Genomic DNA, 5,544 nt, shown 5'->3' with positions numbered 1-5,544 from the left:
TGGAATGCATTAGGCAGTGATGTGGTGGAGGCTGACTCCATACACAGTTTATAATGTAGATATGATAGAGCCCAATAGGCTCAGGAACCTGTACACCAGTTGATTGACAGTTGAGAGGCGGGACCAAAGAGCCAGAGCTCATCCTCCACAAGCACAACTAAGTGAGGCCTATTAACTTAATAAGGCCTATCAACCTCTGGAGGGTTATTAAGGCCTATCAACCTCTGGAGGGTTATTAAGGCCTATCAACCTCTGGAGGGTTATTAAGGCCTATCAACCTCTGGAGGGTTATTAAAGCGTATTAACCTCTGGAGGGTTATTAAGGCCTATCAACCTCTGGAGGGTTATTAAGGTCTATCAACCTCTGGAGGGTTATTAGGACCTATCAACCTCTGGAGGGTTATTAAGGCCTATCAACCTCTGGAGGGTTATTAAGGCCTATCAACATCTGGAGGGTTATTAAGGCCTATCAACCTCTGGAGGGTTATTAAGGCCTATCAATCTCTGGAGGGTTATTAAGGCCTATCAACCTCTGGAGGGTTATTAAGGTCTATCAACCTCTGGAGGGTTATTAGGACCTATCAACCTCTAGAGGGTTATTAAGGCCTATCAACCTCTGGAGGGTTATTAAGGCCTATCAACATCTGGAGGGTTATTAAGGCCTATCAACCTCTGGAGGGTTATTAAGACCTATCAATCTCTGGAGGGTTATTAGGCCTATCAACCTCTGGAGGGTTATTAAGGCCTATCAACCTCTGGAGGGTTATTAAGGCCTATCAACCTCTGGAGAGTTATTAATGCCTATCAGCCTCTGGAGGGTTATTAAGGCCTATCGACCTCTGGAGGGTTATTGAGACCTATCAACCTATGAAGGGTTATTAAGGCCTATCAACCTCTGGAGGGTTATTGACGCCTATTAACCTCTGGAGGGTTATTAAGGCCTATCAACCTCTGGAGGGTTATTAAGACCTATCAACCTCTAGAAGGTTATTAAGGCCTATCAACCTCTGGAGGGTTATTAAGGCCTATCAACCTCTGTAGGGTTATTAAGGCCTATCAACATCTGGAGGGTTATTAAGGCCTATCAACCTCTGGAGGGTTATTAAGGCCTATCAACCTCTGGAGGGTTATTAAGGCCTATCAACCTATGGAGGGTTATTAAGGCCTATCAACCTATGGAGGTTATTAAGACCTATCAACCTCTGGAGGGTTACTAAAGCCTATTAACCTCAGGAGGGTTATTAAGGCCTATCAACCTCTGGAGGGTTATTAAGACCTATCAACCTCTGGAGAGTTATTAAGGCATTTCAACCTCTGGAGGGTTATTAAGGCCTATCAACCTCTGGAGGGTTACTAAGGCCTATCAACCTCTGGAGGGTTATTAAGACCTATCAACCTCTGGAGGGTTATTAAGGCCTATCAACCTCTGGAGGGTTATTAAGGCCTATCAACCTCTGGAGGGTTATTAAGACCTATCAACCTCTGGAGAGTTATTAAGGCATTTCAACCTCTGGAGGGTTATTAAGGCCTATTAATCTCTGGAGGGTTATTAAGACCTATTAATCTCTGGAGGGTTATTAAGGCCTATGAACCTCTGGAGGGTTATTAAGGCCAATAAACCGCTGGAGGGTTATTAAGACCTATACCCCTCTGGAGGGTTATTAAGGCCTATCAACCTCTGGAGGGTTATTAAGGCCTATCAACGTCTGGAGGGTTATTAAGGCCTATTAACCTCTGGAGGGTTATTAACGCCTATTAACCTCTGGAGGGTTATTAAGACCTATCAACCTTTGGAGGGTTATTAAGACCTATCAACCTCTGGAGGGTTATTAAGACCTATCAACCTATGGAGGGTTATTAAGACCTATCAACCTCTGGAGGGTTATTAAGACCTATCAACCTCTGGAGGGTTATTAAGACCTATTAACCTCTGGAGGGTTATTAACGCCTATTAACCTCTGGAGGGTTATTAAGACCTATCAACCTTTGGAGGGTTATTAAGACCTATCAACCTCTGGAGGGTTATTAAGACCTATCAACCTATGGAGGGTTATTAAGACCTATCAACCTCTGGAGGGTTATTAAGACCTATCAACCTCTGGAGGGTTATTAAGACCTATCAACCTCTGGAGGATTATTAAGACCTATCAACCTCTGGAGGGTTATTAAGACCTATCAACCTATGGAGGGTTATTAAGACCTATCAACCTCTGGAGGGTTATTAAGACCTATCAACCTCTGGAGGGTTATTAAGACCTATCAACCTCTGGAGGGTTATTAAGACCTATCAACCTCTGGAGGATTATTAAGACCTATCAACCTATGGAGGGTTATTAAGACCTATCAACCTCTGGAGGGTTATTAAGACCTATCAACCTCTGGAGGGTTATTAAGACCTATCAACCTCTGGAGGGTTACTAAGGCCTATCAACCTCTGGAGGGTTATTAAGGCCTATCAACCTCTGGAGGGTTATTAAGACCTATCAACCTCTGGAGAGGTTGATAGGTCCTATCAACCTCCTATCAATATTAGGACCTATCAACCTCTGGAGGGTTATTAAGGCCTGTATATGTATATGAGTGTATAGACCTGTATATGTGTATGGGTGTATAGACCTGTATATGTGTATGGGTGTATAGACCTGTATATGTGTATGGGTGTATAGACCTGTATATGTATATAAGTGTATAGACCTGTATATGTATATTGGTGTATAGACCTGTATACATTTTTTCCAGATAATCTACCAATCCGTTACAAATACGACGTATTAGTCAAAAGCATCTCAAAATAGGCATTTTTCCCTCCTCCACACTTAAGGTGGACGGTAGAACAACGGTCTCGCTTCATGCAGGTCGGCGTTCAATCCCCGACCGTCCACCAAGTTGTTGGGCGCCATTCCTTCCCCCCGTCCCATCCCAAATCCATATCCTGATCCCTTCCCAGTGCTATATAGTCGTAATGGCTTGGCGCTTTCCCCCTGATAATTCCCTTCCGCCTCCACAGGACCCAAGTGATAAATCCCAGGTACTCAGGTACGGTAAAAATGAGGACCTTAAACATAATACAGAGTGCAAAACACAATCAAATCTGCCCATAGTAGGAAAACAGCATGTCAAGGATTTGGGAATAATGATGTCTGACGACCTAACGTTTAGGGAGCATAACCAAGCAAATATTGCGTCAGCCAGAAAAATGATCGGACGGATTACGAGAACTTTCAAGTCCAGAGATCCCATCACAATGGTTGTACCCTTCAAGTCACTTGTGTTGTCCCGTCTTGAGTACTGCTCAGTACTCACTTCCCCCTTCAGAGCAGGAGAGATTGCTGAAATAGAGGGAATACAGAGAACATATACGGCACGCATAGACGAGATAAAACACCTAAATTATTGGGATCGTCTCAAAGCTCTCCAAATGTACTCACTAGAAAGGCGACGAGAGAGATACCAAATAATATACACGTGGAAAATACTACAGGGTCAGGTCCCAAATCTACACAGTAAAATAACAACGTACTGGAGTGAACGATATGGAAGAAAATGCTGAATAGAACCAGTGAAGAGCAGAGGTGCCATAGGTACAATCAGAGAACACTGTATAAACATCAGAGGTCCAGTGAAGAGCAGAGGTGCCATAGGTACAATCAGAGAACACTGTATAAACATCAGAGGTCCAGTGAAGAGCAGAGGTGCCATAGGCACAATCAGAGAACACTGTATAAACATCAGAGGTCCAGTGAAGAGAAGAGGTGCCATAGGCACAATCAGAGAACACTGTATAAACATCAGAGGTCCATTGAAGAGCAGAGGTGCCATAGGCACAATCAGAGAACACTGTATAAACATCAGAGGTCCAGTGAAGAGCAGAGGTGCCAAAGGCACAATCAGAGAACACTATATAAACATCAGAGGTCCAGTGAAGAGCAGAGGTGCCATAGGCACAATCAGAGAACACTGTATAAACATCAGAGGTCCAGTGAAGAGCAGAGGTGCCAAAGGCACAATCAGAGAACACTGTATAAACATCAGAGGTCCGCGGTTGTTCAACGTCCTCCCAGCGAGCATAAGAAATATTGCCGGAACAACCGTGGACATTTTCAAGAGAAAATTAGATTTATTCGTCCAAGGAGTGCCGGACCAACCGGGCTGTGGTGGGTATGTGGGCCTGCGGGCCGCTCCAAGCAACAGTCTGGTGGACCAAACTCTCACAAGTCAAGCCTGGCCTCGGGCCGGGCTTGGGGAGTAGAAGAACTCCCAGAACCCCATCAACCAGGTATCAACCAGGACCACACACCACCACCCACACAGTCACTGGTCGACCACACACTACCACCCACACAGTCACTGGTCGACCACACACCACCACCCACACAGTCACTGGTCGACCACACACCACCACCCACACAGTCACTGGTCGACCACACACTACCACCCACACAGTCACTGGTCGACCACACACCACCACCCACACAGTCACTGGTCGACCACACACTACCACCCACACAGTCACTGGTCGACCACACACTACCACCCACACAGTCACTGGTCGACCACGCGCTACCACCCACACAGTCACTGGTCGACCACACACCACCACCCACACAGTCACTGGTCGACCACACACCACCACCCACACAGTCACTGGTCGACCACACACCACCACCCACACAGTCACTGGTCGACCACACACTACCACCCACACAGTCACTGGTCGACCACACACCACCACCCACACAGTCACTGGTCGACCACACACCACCACCCACACAGTCACTGGTCGACCACACACTACCACCCACACAGTCACTGGTCGACCACACACTACCACCCACACAGTCACTGGTCGACCACACACCACCACCCACACAATCACTGGTCGACCACACACCACCACCCACACAGTCACTGGTCGACCACACACCACCACCCACACAGTCACTGGTCGACCACACACCACCACCCACACAGTCACTGCTCGACCACACACTACCACCCACACAGTCACTGGTCGACCACACACTACCACCCACACAGTCACTGGTCGACCACACACTACCACCCACACAGTCACTGGTCGACCACACACCACCACCCACACAGTCACTGCTCGACCACACCCCACCACCCACACAGTCACTGGTCGACCACACCCCACCACCCACACAGTCACTGGTCGACCACACCCGGGCTGACAGCGACGCCCTAAGCTTCTTCTCTGGGACATTTATAATAGAAAATTACCTTCTGATATAATATATAAGATAAAATTTTAGATAACATTAATTTGTTTATATAAATGTGCTTTAAGTTATAAGTTAGTAGCTGAAGAATAATAAAAGCTAGTTACAGGATAGCATAAACATTTGTACGTTTTCTTATATTATTTATTTTTTTACATTTGTTCAGACATAATGCGGTGAAGATACTTATTATAAGAATGGAAAATTTTGGATGCCCTCTGGGCACTATTAAACAACATATAGGTATAATTAATCTGTACTTAGGAGTTTGTTAACATGAGCCAAAGGTTAAATTACTAAA

The sequence above is a fragment of the Procambarus clarkii genome, chromosome 5 (assembly GCF_040958095.1).
Source record: "Procambarus clarkii isolate CNS0578487 chromosome 5, FALCON_Pclarkii_2.0, whole genome shotgun sequence".
NCBI classification, from domain to species: domain Eukaryota; kingdom Metazoa; phylum Arthropoda; class Malacostraca; order Decapoda; family Cambaridae; genus Procambarus; species Procambarus clarkii.
The sequence above is the reverse complement of the archived record's forward strand: the minus strand, read 5'-3'. Positions refer to the sequence as shown.